Raw genomic sequence first — 19,465 nt, 5'->3', positions numbered from 1 at the left:
CCATTGGCGCACGTTTTTTAAATTAGTGACACTTGTTCTTCTCCCAAATTACAAAATTGACGACGCTTTTATATGTCCATAGTTATATAAATTTTATCGACGCTTTTTTTTGTCCATATATTCAAGTTAAGAATCTCTATTTAAGCCTATAAAAAGATCTAGTGTAGAGAATATTTTTACCACAAATACAGTTCAATTTATTCTACTGGTATTACCAAAAATATGTATGCATATATATGCTATAAAATTATGCTAAAAAATAATTTTATTATTGCATATAAATTTTTTTTTGTACAATATTTCGTAGTAATGTGTTTTCTATTACAATAGTTATAATTCTAACTTGTGCTCATTCATCACTAATTGAGAATCTTGTTTTAGCTTAGAAAACCCCATGACCAGTAGCAAGCATAGGAAGCAACAACAGCTAAGGGGAGGAAGCAGCAGCAGCGTCAAGCATAGGCGGTGGCAGCACCATGTACAACGTTAAGCATAGGCAGCAACAGTTTCTAGCAGTATCAATAGCAGCAAGATTTAACAATATCAATAGTAGCAATGATTTGTTTTACTACAAGGGATTGGTGAACAAAGTAGTCAGAATTGTTTGGAAGTTCATGATGTATAACCTTTCTGCAAACCAAACAAACATATTGAAAATCCATTGGGGAAATCAATAAAGAAATCATAGTCAATACATGTTATCATTAAATTACACAGCTCAGAGAAGATAAAGTACAAACCTTGCTGTCTATACGCAAGGGACAAACTGCACAAGGAAATCACTAATTAGAAACAGGTCAACATTACCACAGTGATCATAAGAGGCTATATAAATCAATTCAAAAAGAATTTATCTTTATCAAAAGATCTAAAACGCAGGTTATCTAGTCACCAAACTAAAATTTATAGTCTAAACAATAACACTGACCTTTTGACCACAACTCTTGGTCAACATAACGCAATTAAGTTAGTAATTAATAGCATGTAATCCACAAGAATATTACTTGGCTCATATCCTAATTAGCTTCCAACTGCTCAACAAGACATTAATTTCAGTTTGCAAGTACCTAAAATACAATCATATGTCTCTATAGTAACATAGGGAACACCAAAAGAGCTAAATCAAAGAGGGTCTTTGTTTGCTACTCTAAATTGGCACATGAAAATAAATTAAACTAATTCAAAAAGTTGTTAGTTCTAAGGATTCATACCATTTCAATTAACAGCATGCATAATTAAGTAAATTCAGTAACTCTTGATTCATATCATTTCTATATGTTATAAAGTAAGGGAAAATCTTCTTGATTGAATGACTATATACACCAAATTCAGTAAGTTCTAAGGGCAATATTTAGTGGTGTGATATGAAACCTAAAATATTGTTGTTCATTCTTCTAAACGGAACAAATAGAAGGATAAAGTAGATACCACTTATGCTCTCAAGTCTAAAGATGACAAGCTTACAACAAGAGTTAACAAAGTTTCAAATTCAACTTGATGACAATAGAGTTGCACAAATAAAAAGAAAATATAAGCAAATCATAACAGGAGCAAGACAATGTTTGGTGATTAGGGGATTTAACCCCGCCACGTGGACCAATTGAACTCTGCCACGTGTCATCCAGGTGGACCAACCAGAGTCCGCCACGTGTCACCTCGTGAGAGGTCCAAAGTGGGCCAATCAGAGCACGACACGTGGCAGACAGATTGCCAGCTTGGACAAGTAGCCTTCCAAGGCCCATACTCCAAGAAGGCCCAGTCAAGCCTAGGTTTTCCGTAAACCTAGGACTGGCACACATTACGAGACCTTATAAAAGGGAGATGTTCCCCCCGGGGAACGGGAGAGATTCAGAAATTATTAAACACACATGTACATTAATTGCTGAGCATTAACTCCAGCTTTAATTGCACTTCTTGAGAGCTAAGGCTCGGATTTCGAGGCTGTTAGAAATAGCCGGATGATCACTCCTCTCCTAAGAGGAACCTGATCCCATCTACATTCCGCACTTTTTTAACATCCGAACACGTTCTAACTTGATCGTCGGAGGTGGAACTCCCACCCCCGGGAGTCTCCGTTGTTTTGCAGGTACAGGAGCGCGGATCCAGTCTTGGTGTTGTAACTCTCCCGCAGGACACATAAAAACCCTGAAACATTTGGCGCCGTCTGTGGGAAGAGTAATACTAAGATGGCTTCATAAGAACCTGTACCGCCTCTTAATGAGAAACTGCCTATGGCTAACCATAGGTCTATACTGACCAAGATACAGATGACGACCTTGAGGTCGACATATACCTAGCCCCTAATAGGTCACTAAGAACTAGGTGCATCCATCCCGCCGAAAGTAGGGAACGGGGCGACAAACAGGTGGGTCCTAGCAAACCAGCCGGCTAGCCGATTGGTCAACCCCAGGCGGCCGAAGGCTCCGCCCCTATCTCCAGAAACGAGCTCATGACTCTCATGATAAGTTTCAAAGGGGAGGTTAAGGACCTGATTGACAAACAGACGGCTGTCTCCACCAAGGAACAGTCAGCCAAAAAGCCCTCCCAATCGGGGAGGAACAAGCAGGTCAAGGACCGAGAGGCTACTCCTTACCCTAAACCTAGGGAGGGACAGAGGCAATTGATCGATTTGGCCAAATTCCGATTCCCTGAGCCAGGGAAGAGGAAGGCCATCCGGCATGTTTAGCCGGATGGTTCAAAGAAAACTTATTCTGATGTCCGGATGTTAATCAAGCAGAAGAAGAACATGTAAATGTCAAAATCGGCTTCGACGTTGAATTTGCAAGACAACTTTCAGAATACCTCAATGAGGTATTCACAATCAAACCGAGAGGACCAGACAGGTGGCATGTCCGCCCACACTAGTCCTTAGATGCTCCATGCGGCCCCGTATGCACCTCAACAACCATACATGCCGTATGGACAACGTTACATGTAACCGACCCTCTTCGGGGGGCAGGCGACACATAATCTCCAACCTTGGACTGGCAGCTCTGACTGCTAACACTAAAGGAACAACCCTCTACGTTTTCCAAGGAAATAACTGAGGCCGCACAGCCGGCCAAGGTGGAAAATGTATTGGTAGGTACCTATGATGTAAAGGTGATCATTGGTTGGGCCGAGCCGGGCAGTAGCTAAAAATACATGCCAGTTTTTCGGGCCGGATTTTTTGTGTCCAAACACGCCCAAAATGGCTGGGCCGTGCGGGCTTTTCGGGCCACTTTTGGACCGGGCCTAAAAATTAACTAAAAATGCATAAAATCGCATTCCCAAACCCGTCCCTAAAAAAAAATCTGCCCAAAACCCGCCTAAAATCGGGTCGGGCCATACTTGATCAGCTCTACTATGATGGTACCACCAGTCTAGAAGATCACCTTATGGCATACACCAATCTCATGTATCTACAAGGGTTGGATGATGTCGCATGGTGTCGATGCTTCCCGGCAAAATTGAAGGGTGTCGCCAAGCAATGGTTTGGAAACCTGCCAGCCGGATCCATAAATAACTTCAAAACGCTTGCACACTTGTTTGCGTCCAACTTCTCAATGAACATCCCTGCAAAGAAAACAAGTCTTGACTTGGGTGCAATTCAACATGGAGAGAGAGAAGGCATTCAGTCATATATCAAGCGTTTCAATTCAATGAAAATTTAGATTCAAGGGCTGTCTGATGAAGTGGCCTACACAGACTTTTTCAAAGGTCTAAAGAACGTGTCGGCCTATAAGTTCGACCTTGTCGGAAAGAGGGTTGCTACCCTCCAAGAAGCACTGATACCGAACTTTACAACATCAGTAAGCAGTCGAACTCCAAGAAGTCTGACAAAAGAGATAGTCGATCATCACAGCCGGCTAAGAAAGAAGAAAAGAAAAGAAAAGAATAGAAGTCTGGGTGGCTAATACCTTTGAACAGCCCTCCCGGAAGAAAAAGAGAGAAACTAAAACGTACTCCCCAAAGTATGAGTTCAATAAAGACTGTTACTTCATCCTCGTGGAGATAAAAGACCGGATGCCTATAGAAAAGTTGGCTGCTATGAGAGGTTCCGCCAAAAAATTCGGAACAAAAATAAATATTGCCACTTCCATGGGGACATTGGCCATGACACCAACAACTATTATAGTCTCAGGCGGCTGTTGGACCGTCTGGCTGACAAAGGAATGCTCAAGTCCTACATTCTGAGGTCCAAGGTTACCCTGCAAACTAACCCTGGGCAGTCGTCTAAGAAAAAGTCTCAACCTGCTAATAGTTCTAATACTAACGAAGAACAGATCTATACAATAGCAGGCGGTTATGCTGGAGGCGGCCCTACCATTTGGGGAACCAAAGATTACATCAGACGGCTAGATGTCAGCTCAGTTGATGAGGGGCAGGCGTCTAAGGACACTTTCCCTGAAGTTTTCATCTCTGAGGAAGACAGGGGCAACGTCAGGAGGCCGCATGATGACCCCATTATCATCGAATGCAAAGTGGCCAACCAAAAGGTGGGATGAATCCTCATAGATACCAGCAGCTGCCTGATCTCATCAGCAATAAGTGGTTGACCAAGCTCAAGTACAAGCCTGAGAGCATGCACAAGGTCTCTCATCCCTTAGTGGGATTTGGGGGGCGGAGTTGTGCATCCGGTAGGTCGAATAGACTTACCTATTCGGCTGGGAGAAAAGGGAGAGGGACGCCACTTGGTGGTCCAATTTTTAGTTGTTGAAGAGCTGACCACCTATAACATGATTTTGGGTCGTCCCACCCTAAATGAGTCCAAAGCTGTTATCATACCTTTCCTTATGGTTCTCAAGTTTGAAAAGGATGATGTAACAGTCGGCTCCCTACAAGGAGACCAAAAGACGGCTAGGGAGTGCTATCTCCCTAACGTCAAACCCAATGTGGTCGCATCCAGCCCCAGTGGAAAAACTATAGAACTTGACAAAGTCAAGGACGCCGTGCCTGCTCCCATAGCAGGCGGCAAAAAGAGAAAGGTCGACCAGTTGGTGGGTGTGAATAAAGAAAAGCAATAGCAATCACTGGCTGGAGAATGGTCGGATGAACTCCGTCCCAAGCCGGCTGCTGAGCACATTGATATTGTTCTAGATGACACTCGTCCAGAACATACAGTTAAGTTAGGGACCGCTGGTTTTGCTAAATTGGGTGCAGACTGCACAACCTATTGAAAGAGTTCAAAGACATCTTTGGCTTTGAAGTGGATGAGATGTCAGGCATCAGCCCGGATCTAGCCGCCCATAAACTTGCTATGGATCCTAAAAAGAAGCCAGTAAGGCAAAAGAAGAGGAACCATGGTGAAGAGAGAAGCCAGGCGGCAGTCGCCGAGGTGAAAAAGCTTTTAGATACTGGGTTAATTCGGCAGTGTTACTTCCCTGATTAGGTTGCCAATGTTGTGCGCGTGATAAATCTGAATGGAACCTGGTGCATGTGTGTTGGCTACACATACCTGAACAAGGCATGTACGAAGGATAGTTATCCTCTTCCAAAGATCAACAGTCTGGTCGACTCTATAGCTAGCCATGCCTTGTTAAGCTTTATGGACGCCTATTCATGTTTCCATCAGATACCCTTGTGGAAAAAAGATCAAGAAAAGTCGAAATTCGTCACTGATCAGGGGTTATTTTGCTATACTGTGATGCCATTTGGTTTGAAGAATGCGCCTGCTACTTTCCAGCGAATGATTAATAGTCTTCGTTAATCAAATTGGAAGGAATGTGGAGGTGTACATTGATGACATGATAGTCAAATCCAAACATTCGCTACACTTAGGCGGCACCAGGTCATGATCAACCCCAAGAAGCGTGTCTTTGGTGTTGAGTGTAGAAAGTTTCTCGGATTTGTCATTGATCAAAGGGGGATAGAGGCCAACCCAGAAAAAATACAGGCGGTTATAGACATGCAGTCACCCCCGACTGTAAAAGAAGTTCAGAAGTTGACAAGTTATTTGGCGGCATTAGGGAGGTTCTTTAGTCGGTCAGGCGACAAGTGCCTCTATTTATTCCAAGCTATTAAAAAGAAGACAATGTTTGAATGGGGGGCGGATGCAGAGGCGGCCTTTCAAAAGTTGAAACAACACTTGCACTCTTTGCTGGTTAGCCCTTTGCCAAAGGAAGTGATGTACCTGTACCTAGTCGTTTTTTACTATGCGCTTAGTGCTGTTCTCCATGCTAAAAGAGGCGGCACCCAGCTCCCGGTCTATTTCATCAGTTATGTTCTACGGAATGCAAAGTTGAGGTACCCCATGGTTGAAAAATTTGGACTTGCCCTCTTTATGGCAGTCAAGAAGTTAAAACCTTATTTCCTGGCGCATCCGGTAGTGTTTTACACAGACCAACCAATCAAGCGACCAATAACAACCATGGAATCGTCCGGCCAAATGATCAAATGGGCGATTGAAATTCAGAGCCTTGAAATTTCCTTTGAACCAAGAAAGACAGTGAAGGGACAGGCGTTTGCTGACTTCATTGTCGAAATGACAAGGCCGGCTGATCCTGAAAACCTTGAACAACTTTGGAAGGTATATGTGGACGAGAGCTCCACCCTGAACGGTTGTGGTGTAGGCATCATATGTCAGTCTCTTGAAGGAGACAAGTATGAATATGCACTACGATTCAAGTTCCAAGCCTCAAATAATGAGGCATAGTATGAAGCCTTACTAGCCGGCATACGCATGTGTAAGGCGGCTGGGGCAAGAAAGGTGGACACCTGCTCTGATTCGCAGTGATTATAAGTTAATATCATGATGACTATGAGGCCACCCATCCAACTATGATTAAATATTTTCAGGCAGTCAAAGAAGAGGCTGGGACACTTGACGAATTTCATCTAAGTCAGGTGCCCAGGTCCGAGAATAATTAGGCGGATGCTCTCTCCAAACTTGCATCATCCGCCTCCTGTGACACACCAAGGTCAGTCTTTTGGGAAGTTATGGAAAAGAGAAACATTAAAGAAGATCCCATTGGAATACTAGACCGAAGCTCAACCTCGATGGATGGAATCCGAAATTGCTTAACAGATGGCACCTTGCCGGTTACTTACTTAGAGATGGTTACAATGAAAAAACTTGCGACCAGTTTTGAAATTCATAATGGAGAACTCTTCAAAAAGGGCTATTTCCAACCTTTACTGAAATGTGTCACCCCCGAGAGGGGACGAGAGGTTTTAGAAGACTTCATGCGCCTCCTATATAGGCGGCAAGACCCTAGCAAAAAGAGGCAGGCGGCAGGGCTACTTTAGGCCCACTCTTTACGCAGACGCCATGTAAATGGTGAAAATATGTGACAAGTGTCAAGGGTTTGGCAAACTCATCCACCGTCCGACTACTGATCTGACGGCCATCCATAACCCAGTACCATTCGCCAAGTGGGGCATGGATATTCTGGGACCTTATACGCCTGCTACATGCGGACGGAGGTATATCCTGGTTGTTGTCGACTACTTCACCAAATGGGTCGAAGCAGAGGCGGTCAAAGGCATTAAGACCAAATATGTTATCTCCTTCATCTAGAGAAATGTCATCACTCGGTATTGGCTACCCATGTCTATGGTCTTTGACAATGGTCCTCAATTTGAGACACCTGCTCTCAAGAGCTGGTTGGGAGACCAAGGATCTCTCACTGTTTTGCATCAGTCGGCCGTCCCCAAGCAAACGACCAGGTTGAAGCCTTCAACAAGTGGCATCAAAAGGAAAATTGAAAGAGCTGGCGGCCTGTGGGCTGACGAGCTACCGCATGTTCTGTGGGCCATCAGGACGACTGAAAAAGGGGCGATCGGTGAAATTCCATTTCTCATGATTTATGGGGCATAAGTTGTTTTGCCTATTAAGCACTATGAGCCAACTCTTCGAGTTATGTTATATGATGAGGAGGCTAACTGGGAGGCCATGTGGCTAACACTAGACTTACTTCCAAAACGCAGGGGCAATGCTGCCTTGCGCCATGAGATTTATTGTCTGAGAATAACGAGAGCCTACAATAAAAGAGTGCACAAGCAGCCCCTGAAAGTGGGGGACTTTGTGTTGCAAAAAATGGAGGCGACTGGTAGGGCCAATGAGCAGGGAAAGATGACTTCCAATTAGCAAGGCCCCTGCCGGATCTATGAAAAAATAAGAGCCGGCACCTACCGTTTGGAAACACCAGATAGCAGGCAGCTAGCCAGAACTTGGAATGTAGATAACTTGAAAAAGTACTACTTCTAAGAATTGTTATTTTATTTTGTACTTAAGTATCAATGAAGGTTTAATTTTTATCTTTTTATGTACTCTCTATAAAAGTACCGTCTGTACAATGTACAGGCGACCTTATCAATTGTTTCGATTTTCTGCTCCAACATGAGCAAACCTAAGCTAAGTCTGAAAACTTAGTGGCTTTGCGTTGTTCCTCTTAGAACAACCTTCTGAGGCATATGGCCAGATGATCTAAGTCAGGCCTATGGCCGGATGATCAATATGAGGCCTATGGCCGGATTGTATAAAATAAACTAACACGTCTGTCCCTGGCATCCGCAACATCCATTTGGGTGAATTCATCGCAAAGAGTATCTCCCATTTGGGTGGCACATTGCTCTATGAACTAATCAAATGAGGCTAAGATAACAATGACTACCGACTACTTTAAAAACATGCGGTAATCTATAATATCTAAGTTGGATGCCGACTGTTGTTGCTCAGCAGCAACACAGTTGGAAAAATTTGAGGATATAAGCTAAGTTCCACATTTAGCAGCTAATTGAGTAATAAGCTAAGTCTAAAACTTAGCACATGTGAGGTAACAACATGCGGCTAACGGCCGTCTACCTCTTCTATTTACTCAAAATAAGGTGACAAAGATTGACAAAGGTGACAAAGGTTAATTCATAGTCGCTCGACCTGAATAACCTAAAATGGAACCTAAACGGTCAAACGAAGCCGTCTGTCCTTATAATAAACAGGCGACATTCGGCCACTATTCCTATTTAGGTTAGCGAAATACTTAAAGCTACCTCCTGTAACCCAACAATCGATTGCTACTTTGGTTAAACATCCCGTTTGACGCCTGTTTCTGTACAGGTACCAAACAAACAGGCAACTTACAATCAATAAAATAAACTAAGTACAAAACTTAGTAGCTAAGCGTGGTTCGTCTACAGAACTAATATTGAGGCCGAGAGCCGGATAATGCTGTATGTTCGCCTGTGCAATGGCCGACTGACCGCCTGGTTTGGGGCAGTCACCATATTGATTGATTGACCTGGAAATTAGTCATACTCCTTACAGTATCAAATATTCCCAAGTCAATCAATTTACCTTTGAAAACAAGGCAAACAGTCGGCTAGGGGAAAAAACAGACGGTATAATGAAATAAGCATTCATGCAAAAAGCAGGTTACTTATACTTAGCATAATTTATGAAATGCAAACATTTAAAGCAATTTGGAGAAACCGGCCAAAATGGCCGGATGATTCATATAAACAGTTGGCCAAATGACCAACAAAAAAGTTAAAGTTGTCAATAAACCCGACCCCTCGGTCGGTAAAGATACAAGCAGAGCATCCGGCACGCAGGCCGAAGAAGTTAGAATTAAAACAAGAAAGGCGTAAGCAGCAGGAGGGGGCTGTTCAGTAACAGCAGTCGCATCCTTTTGTTCCCCAGTCGGCTTCTGCTCTTTTAGGCATCCGCCTCCTCCTCCTCCTAGGCCGACTCCCCTGAGGTAAAATCAGACGACTCCTCCTCATCCTCTCCCTGAGCCTCTTTGGGCTTGGTTCATGACTTTCTCATTTTACTCTTGAGAGGAGGCGACAAACTGATTATGCCAGGACTCATAGTTGGACTCCAGGAAGAGAGCCCCCCAAGTCATCTTCATGACGACGTTGCAGTCGTCCATCATGTCCTTGACTAGTGCCGCCTTTTCCTCCTCAACCCTTGAAGTATACTTCTTTGCGAGTTGGACTTCCTGATTTTACAGCCGGGCTTTCAGCTTGTCCACCCGGGTTCGAAGGCCGGCTGTTTCCTCGTCTGCCTCTTTTAAGGGCTCAAGCTTGGCATTTAGATCCTTGACCTGCTGCTCCATAGATTCTCTTCTTGGTCACCTCTAAATCTGTTTTGACCTGCAAGTTGGCAGCCGCCTGATAATACAGTATGTCATTAGTAAGAAGTTCATTTTGAGCAATCTGGAACATAGCTGTGTTAGAAACAGAGGCGGCCCGAGCTTTCGCAGACTTTAACTCTTTGTTCTTCTCGTTTAGGGGCTTGCGGAGACTGTGCACTCGCAACATAGACTGCACTCGCCCCAAAAAAACAGACGTCAGTTATAGGTGGCTCACAAGTTATATAAACAAGAAATAGAAAATCGTTACAAGTATACCTCAGCCAGAAGAGCTAGGATGGCGTCTAGGTTGAGGGTTGAGGGTGCCGACTCCTCTAACCGCCTCCCTGTCCTCAAGGAAGACGGCTTTCAGCATGGAGTTGGCCAGCTGTACAAGATCCGACCTTTGAGGGGCATTTGCACAATTAATACTCTATAAGTACTTGGTCTAAATGCAGCCAATAGACCGACTACTGATTAAACTTAACCCTACGAGGGTAGGGCAAGGGGTTTGAACAACTGATACCTTCTACCGCCTCTCCCTCCTTCGGAGGCCGGCTGCACTCTGGGACGACTGTGGACTTTCCTCCACTTGGAGGAAGGGTCCTTCCTGGCTGTTGGCCACATGTTTCCTGGCTCTCCTAGGAGTCGTCACCTCACCAGCCGCCTTTTCCTAATTTTAGGATCCGGCTGTGTGGAGAAGGAAGGCTTTGTTGAGTTTCCCTGCAACAAAAACCACAATAAGTAAGTAGCAAGCTACAAAAAAGCTAAATAAGACTTGTTCAAAGTTAAAAGAAATTCACCTTGGACGCCTGCTTGGCATGCGAGTGTTCCGTAGCTAGGGAGCGGTAGTAGGTTGTATGCTTCTTGATGGCCGGGAGCCTTTCCATTGCTTTGTCTGCAACAGGATTTCAAAGGGTTAGACAAAATGTACAAAAAAACAGCCAAGTCTAACAAAAACTGTAAACACGTTCGGGCTAACTACCTCTCGGCCTCTCAACACTAAGACCTCAAGCGATTAAATAGTCCCCGTCAAAAAGCCAGTCATGACGAGGAATGTAACCTTGGGGGATGTATTCTCTCGCCCCTGTTACAGCATTCGCCTAAATGTCCATTTTGAACAGACTCTGATCAAGGATCTCCTCTCTTGCCTTTTTTGGAACAGGTGGCTTTTCAGTGGCGCCTGTTAGGACAGGTGGATTGCGGTTCCACCTATTGTACTTATTCTTTACTTTGTCTTTCTACTTGTTATCCTTCCCTATTGTCATCATATAGCCCTTGTGGCTAGACAAAGTGTACCAGCCGGCACCGCTTGTTTCTGGGGTTTTGCTGAGATAGTACATATGGGCGAAAGCCTCAAAGCTTGGATCCACACTCATCATCTCACAGCCGGCAACATACCCAGAATGTTGAACCAAGAATTGGGGGCAAGTTGCTAGACGCCCAGCTGGTATCCATCTAAAATCCGCTTTACAGTCGGATGTAAGGGAAATCGAAGACCAACCTGAATTGCCGCCTCATAACACGTAAAACATTTGTCCCCGTAACTGGACCCTTCTTGCTGGACTACGGTGTCCTCAGCATCCGTCACGCAAAGGATATAGCTAAAGGTGGGCACCGTGCCGGGTCGTGCAGCCGCAGGCTGTCTGGCGGGCCACGTGCTCCGACAGGTCGTGCCTGAGAAGACGTGTCGTGCCGCCCAAAGTCACAGGCCAGCCCACGGCACGGCACGACCCACATGCCATTCGGGCTCGTGCCGTGCTGGCCTAGTGGGATGGCCTGCTGGGCTTGCTTGTTGGCCTGGCACGCTTCTGGCCTAGCGGGCTGGCCTGCTGCTTTCCTCCCTTTTTTTTTTAAATTTATTTATTTATTTATAGTTTATAACTTATAATCTTATATTATTATTTGTCTAAAATAAATTAAGTTTATATATATATTTTGTTATTTTAAATATTTAATATTTAAATTTATATCTTCTGTTTAAACTATTACTTTATAGTTTAATGTTTATAATATATTATATTTATTTTTGTATTATTAATTATTAATTCTTACAATTTTATTTTTGTTATATTAAATTACGAATTACAACTTAACGAAAAAAGGGCAAATTGGAATTTGGATGTGAATAATGCATACTTCATATTATTATTACTTGAAAAAATTGTACAATGATAATAATGATAAAAATCGTACAATATACAAAAATTATATATTCTTCTTTTTCTTCTTCTTGTGCGTCTTCGTCTTCGTCTTCATGTTCGTTTTCAAGGTCATCGGCTAGTTGGATAGATTGGGAACTAGCCGAACCCGAACGGTTGGAAGCGGAGGTTCCTTCATCGTTGTCGTTGTCGTCGTAAGAACGGTTTTGTGATCGATTTTCCGCATCCAACCAATCTTTGAAACACACGCACATTTCAAGTGTTTTGGGTTTTAGACTTGTTCTTCTATCGTCTAAAACCCTCTCGGATGCGCTGAAAGCTCGTTCGGAGGCAACGGAGGAGACTTGGATAGCAAGAATGTCTCGTGTCATTGCCGCCAAAGTAGGATGCTTCGTGCTTTCTTGTTTCCACCATGCAAGGAGGTCGAGGCTGTTTATCTCATCGTCGTCCTTTCCCTTGGTGAAGTCGTAACTTAGGTACATTTGCAACTCCGAGACATCGCTTTGTGTTCTCCTTATTGATGAATCACCTGAAAACCTTGAAATCAAGTTAGTAGCTTGTGAAAATAATGTTTGGCCTTCTTACTTACGTTTTTGGATGGTTGGGAAGGCCCTGAGCGAGGAACGGTGCCATCTTTGGCTTCATAGACTCTATATAAAGCAAAAAATTGATCCTTCACATTAGTCTTATAGTTTTCTACATCATCGTCAAGAAGGATGCATTGAAAGTAAATGTCAACTAACATAAATGTATTTTCATACTTTTGCCCGGGATCTAATATGGAAGCAAACAAATAAATCAAACGAATTTCACTATAATATTTACGCCACTTTTTTTCCATTGCTGGATGATACTGATCATAATCACTTTGGTTCCGATGATCAGTGAAAAGTTGGGCGAGTAAACATGCAGTTGAAAGAAAGTTTTGAGCATAAGGATTATAAACAGAAGAAAAACAATACGTTATGTTATAAAATAACTGTAAAAATTTCATATATCATTCACATTTAGCCCAATCATCCTCATATATAGCATTGTTTGGAAATTTTTGGTTGTAAAACATTGTCAACGGATTCTTGTACCCAATTGCATTGGTTAACATGTCATAGGTGGAATTCCACCTAGTAGGGCAATCGGTTTTGATTTTTATTGCCCTTATCTTTTGTTGTCTTAGAAAACTCTTCCATTCTTGGTATCTCATGTTTGAGCTATTAATAGACATAATAGCTTCTCTAATTTTGTTATGGTACGGACCCATTGCTCTAAGTCCATCCTGTACATACAAGTTAAGAACATGGCAAACACATCTAGTATGAAGTGCAACACCATCTAATATTACATCGGTCATGTTTTGTTTGACATAATTAGCAGTATATGTCATTGATGTTGCATTGTCAAATGTCATAGACATCATTTTATCTCGAAGGTTGTATTCACTTATTGCTTACATTAAATGGTGAGAAATGTTAATACCGGTGTGGGGGTATTCCAGCATTTTGAAATGGATTATTCGTTTTTGTAACAACCATTGATCATCTACCCAATGGCAAGTCACACATAAATAGTGATATTTATAACAAATATCCTAAGAATCGGCAGTCAAAGACACTCTACAATTAAGGTTACTCAATTCGGCTTGTAACCGCATTTTGTACTCTGGGAAGTTTTTCATGGCGGCAGAACGAACGGTTTTCCTAGAGATTATTTTATGTTGGGGTTGTAATGCTTTGTTAATGTAAATGTTAAATGGGTCACTTTCGGAGAAAAGAAAAGGTTATTCGGCATGTACTATCATTTTCCCTAGTTCATCCCTATCCCTCTCATAGTTATAGGTAAAGCCGTGTGGATGGAATTGGGAAATTTTTGGCTGGGTTGGATCATTAGCTGGTTTTGCACAAATTTTCATGTGTCTACCTAAGTGTCCCGTCCCCGATGTGGATTTTTCCAAGAATGAATGATCACATGTTTTACATTTTGCTCTTGTGTGGTCTCTACTTAGGAGGAAATAACGCCATACCTCACTTTTGTGGCTTTTGACAAGTACCATCTCACTCTCGGTTAACCATTCCTCATGTATGTGTGGGAATTAGGTGTTTGTAGAATCGGGGGTTGGTTGGTTAGTAGTAGAACCGGAGACATTTAGGATTTGTTGGCTACCTTGGCTAGAATAAAAAATTTGTTGGTCAAAGTAATTTGGTGGGAATTGACCGAATTAGGGAAATTGGTTTGGTAATTGAAATCCGGGCATATTATAGGGTTGAAAACCGGAAGTACCATCGTGCCTAAATTGTTTAAAGCCTAGGGGGATGTTACCGGGGTCATTGGTTGGAATGGTCGGATTCGGAATTTGGGGGCACATTGGATTAGGTGATTCCCTAGAACTACTACCACGGGTAAGTCGGCCCATCCCCCTAGATGATGTGTCATTCGATGCCATAATTAACAATAATAATTAACAACAATAATAATAATTAATAACAACAATTTTAACAACAATAATAACAATAATAATAATTAATAACTACAATTATAACAATAAAAATAACAACAATAATAATTAATAACAATAATTGTAATAATAAAAATAACAACAATAATAATTAATAACAACAATTTTAACAATAATAATAGCAATAATAATAATTAATAACAACAAATATAACAATAACAATAACAATAATAATTACTAACAATAAATGTACTAATAACAATAACAACAATAATAAATTGAAGATTAGTTTAGATCTTACAACCGTGCTTCAACGCTTTCCACTAATTACGATTACGAACTTTTAATTTTTTCCGATATTAAGAAATAATATTTAGAGAATTTAAGAGGATTATTAGAGAATATAAGAGATTAAGGATTATTAAAGAATATAAGAGAGGAAGATTGTGAATTTGTGATTTGGGAAGTGAATGGAATTGGGAATTTATAGGGAATTTGGGAAAGAAATAGGGGAAATAGAGCCGTTTATGGCCGTTGCTCCAACGGAAAAAATGGCAAAAATGGTTGTTTATAGCCGTTTTTGACCATTGGCACGAGGGGCGGTACCGAGCCGGCACGCCGGGGTTGAAGCGGGCTCGTGCAAAGCTCGTGCTAAAAAATCAAAACGGTGTTCGCGGCACGCCCAAGGCCCATGGCTGGGCCACCCTGCCGGGCCGTGCCTCCAGGAGGTCGTGCCCGTGCCCACTTTTAGATATAGCCATGGCCCATAATATGGTCGGCTCTAAAGCTCCCTATCTTTTCAGCCATGGTCTTCCGCCTGCCTGCGGGAACATGACAATAATAGGCGGCATACATATCTCTCCAGCCAGCAGCCGGCTCAGCCCAGTCCTCCCCCTTCTCCAGCCAAGAGCGCAACTCCTCGGAGGCATCAGACGACGTGCCTGAGGTGCTTGTTTCGGGTTCGCTGTCAGAGGAGTCGGACCTATTGTCCGCCTAGCGGCCTTGATCAACAAAGCACGGAATGTCATTTTGAACTTCCTCCCCTAATTCTTCTTAGATGGAATCACTGGGGTACTTGGGGCGCCAGGCAGCACGTCAAATAGCTCATTGACAGGCGCATAGAAGGAGGAGCCATCTGGGTTTGTCACCCTTTTAGTTCTGGCCATGGTGTCCTCCATAGAGACATAGACGGTCGGACTTGGGGCAGTTCGCAAGGGGTGGTCCAGCAAGGAGTAGTCGGCAATCCTAGTTCTAAATTCAGCCGTCCTCGGTGACCGACTGATCATTAACCTAGGCCGTGCCGTGTGCTTTGGGGATACCATTTTCAAAAACGGAAACAAAGAGAAAGTATAAGAGAATACAGGCAGTTACCTATGATTTGAAAAGTTGAAGGTGCTTGAAAAATCTGGCGGCTGTAAGAGTACGTGGTTAGGTAGCAAGCGACAGTCATCCTTTCTAAGAAGATGTCAAGGGCTTAAGTCCAAAGTTTGAAAATTCTACAACGTCAAAACAAGTGATTTGGACATCCCCTATTTATAGGAGGGTGAATTTCAAGAGACAGTAAATAAATAAAAAAAAAAAAAAAAAAAACCGTAAAAACCATTGGCCAATCAAAGTGTGACCTGCCACGTCACCCGTGTGAGGGGCAAATGCTTAGGGTATTTAACCCCGCCACGTGCACCAATTGAACTCTCCCACGTGTCATCCACGTGGACCAACCATAGTCCGCCACGTGTCACCTCGTGAGAGGTCCAAAGTGGGCCAATCAGAGCACGACATGTGTCAACAGATTGTCAGCTTGGACAAGCAGCCTTCCAAGGCCCATACTCTAAGAAGGCCCAGTCAAGCCTAGGTTTTCCATAAACCTAGGACTGGCACACATTACGAGACCTTATAAAAGGGAGATGTTCCCCAGGGAACGGGGGAGATTCAGAAATTATTAAACACACGTGTACATTAATTGCTAAGCATTAACTCCAGCTTTAATTGGACTTCTTGAGAGCTAAGGCTCGGATTTCGAGGCTGTAAGAGATAGCGGGATGATCACTCCTCTCCTAAGAGGAGCCTGATCCCATCTACATTCCGCACTTTTTTAACATCCGAACACGTTCTAACTTGATCGTCGGAGGCGGAACTCCCTGCCCCGGGGGAGTCTCCGTTGTTTTGCAGGTGTTGTAACACTCCCATAGGACACGTAAAAAACTCGAAACACTTGAGTCCTTTTAAAGATGTTAGGAAATTACCTAGAGAATACAATAAACAAGAATTGCTTAGCAATCAAGAACACTAATATGAGCAACAATCCTAAAGTATTCCTACTTTAATTTTGTTAGGCAACAAAAACATAGGCAACATAGAATGCACCAACAGATTCATAGTCTCATAGTGAGAGAAAAGGAAGAATTTAGATAATTTTCAGGAATTTGGATAACATCCTTGTGTAATATGGCCATCTCCATGCAATATTGGGAACAATTTTATATCCCTATCATTGAGATTAGAGTGATTGATTCACCCTCATCATCACTATTCTTTTTCTTTTTCTTCTCTATGATGTCAATTATTAGAGTAGAGAAAGCCTCGAATCTAGCCTTAGTCTTACAATATAGTTGTTTTGTTCTCTAATCAAGTTACTCACATTTCTGATGGAAATCATCCATAAGTTTTTTTATTTACCAGTTACTCTGCCATAGTAATCACATACAATGGAAAAATGAACGCACAAGAAAATAATAGCAGCAAGAAACACAGGGGAATAAAAAATGCAATAATATTTTCAAACACCCTCAATATACCCTAAATCACACAGGAAATCCCTAGAGAAAATTACAGAACAACTCTATTAAAATCCCACCCAAATAGCAAGAATAAACCAATTCGAACCAAAACAGACCAGTCCAAATAAAACAGCCCAGTTTAATAGCAAATAAACTCCAAAAATTCTGAAATTTTAATGCAGAAATTAGACAAAAAAACGCCCAAATTAAAAAAAAGAATCACCTAAAAAGCTTCTCTAATGAAGGAGAACGAGCCAAATGAAGTCAGCACTCACAGCAGCTCCTACGATCATCAATGCGAATTGTGATGGAATTGTGAGACGAAAAACAATGCGATCATGCTCATTCATAAACATGAAACAAAAGGATAATTTTCTGAATTGAATTAAACCAGAAGCATAAAATGAAACATAACAGAACCTTAAAATCTCAATTACTCATGAAGCTAACCCATATCTAAACATAATCTGTGAGATTATTGAAAAATAAAACATTAAAAAACAAATTTGGGTCTGTACCTTAATATTATCGATCGGCACTCAGAGGGACGACATAGATTACAATTTTGGGTCAAGATCTATAAATTGGTTTAAAGAGAGATGAAGATCTGAATTTTAAATTGATTTACATAAATTTGAAATTGAATCCAAGAAGGACAAAGATCTGAAATTGAAATTGATGTACCTCAATTCGAAGAATCTGGTTCGCAAAATGATATTCCTCACAATGAAATTACTCCCAGAAAAACAAAGATCTGACTTTGGATACAATGGCTCCATAAGTGACTTTGTAGAATTCGGATTGAAAGAGAGAAGAGTAGTTTGGTTGATGAGTAACTAGAGGTTTTTGTTTTTGTGTTTGTGCTCTTGTTCGTGGTTTCATTTTCCCTAAATTCTACAATTGAGGGTTTTTGCAGTCACGTGTGGGGCACGTGTTATGTTTCTCGACGCTTATGACGCCGAAAATTAATTTTTACCTACAAAAGCGTCGAGATAATAAGCATAGTATAATTAATAGTTGACGCTGCTTGCCCAGCGTCGAAAGTCCAGCGTCGAGAAAATGCTCTTTTTGTAGTAGTGATTAGTTTGATTTTATTTCATTTAGGTGCTTTTATTAATTATGGTAGCTTTTATTCCTCTTAGAAAACAACAAAAAAATTTAAAATACCCTTCTTACCTTGCAATAGATTCTTGATTTCACCTTAATCGTGCATTTCTCCCGTTTCTTTTGTGGTTCGACCCTTGCTTATCACTATCTAGGTAGTGTAAGTGTAGGTTTATAAATTGTATGATTTGATTTAGGATAGTAGTTGGCGACCTATTATCCGGCCATCACTGACTGTCAGGCAGCGCCCAGCAGTAGCTCGGCACGCAAGGCTGGGGTTGCTAGGCAGCACCCAACACTTGCGTGAGTGCGAGCAGCTAGGGATGCTAGGCATCATCAGCCTGGGGCCTTAGCATGGTTGCTAAGCCTCGCAACCTAGCAGCACCCACTTTTGAGTTGGAGCTAAGGGCTTGGTTATATGCTAGCCTTGATATTTCCTCAATTTTATTTTGCGGTTTTGTTTAAAACAATGCTAGGCCTATGTTTTTCATGTACTTGCATAATTTTAACAAAAGTTGACTTGATCGGCTTAATTAATATTTAATTAAATTAATTTAATTAAGTTGGATGTGGAATTTAGTGGGAGCTTCATTAATTGGGTTTGAACTTTACTAAGCCTTAATTGTGCTTTTTGTTATTGCGTTAGTTCACATAATTGGATAAACACTTGACTAGTTTTAATTAGGCGTGTTAATCGGATTAAACACCTAAGTTAGTAACTAGTACGGGCTTGTTTGATACAATGTTTTGTATTGTTGCTTGTGTTATTTGTAAAAATGCATGGGCCATTCACTTTAGAAGTGAATGGGTGAATGGAATATTATAAATTTTCTTAAGCAGGTTCTTACAAAAGGCAACTAGTATGGCCCGATTAGGATAGTAAATACGGACTGCGTTCCATTACGTATTTTTGTAAATCTA

General features: G+C 41.9%; 1 long non-coding RNA gene across 3 annotated transcripts; it reads right to left on the bottom strand.

The window, feature by feature from the left end:
- Window positions 1-375: 375 nt before the first annotated feature.
- LOC110695871 lies at window positions 376-18,390 on the bottom strand. 3 transcript variants are annotated; one of them, XR_002506217.1, is made up of 6 exons: window positions 18,125-18,390; window positions 17,959-18,017; window positions 17,664-17,723; window positions 10,856-10,950; window positions 10,332-10,775; window positions 8,209-10,245 (listed from the first exon to the last, which is right to left on the bottom strand). It is a non-coding gene; the product is annotated as an uncharacterized LOC110695871 (long non-coding RNA). The 3 variants fall into 3 exon arrangements; XR_002506218.1 differs by lacking the exons at window positions 8,209-10,245; window positions 10,332-10,775; window positions 10,856-10,950 and adding an exon at window positions 376-766 and having other exon boundaries at window positions 18,125-18,371; XR_002506216.1 differs by lacking the exons at window positions 8,209-10,245; window positions 10,332-10,775; window positions 10,856-10,950 and adding an exon at window positions 15,055-16,906 and having other exon boundaries at window positions 18,125-18,369.
- Between the last annotated feature and the right edge of the window lie 1,075 nt (window positions 18,391-19,465).

This window comes from Chenopodium quinoa, unplaced genomic scaffold (genome assembly GCF_001683475.1).
Source record: "Chenopodium quinoa cultivar QQ74 unplaced genomic scaffold, ASM168347v1, whole genome shotgun sequence".
Taxonomy (NCBI): Eukaryota; Viridiplantae; Streptophyta; class Magnoliopsida; order Caryophyllales; family Amaranthaceae; genus Chenopodium; species Chenopodium quinoa.
This window is presented reverse-complemented; position numbering and strand designations above follow the sequence as displayed.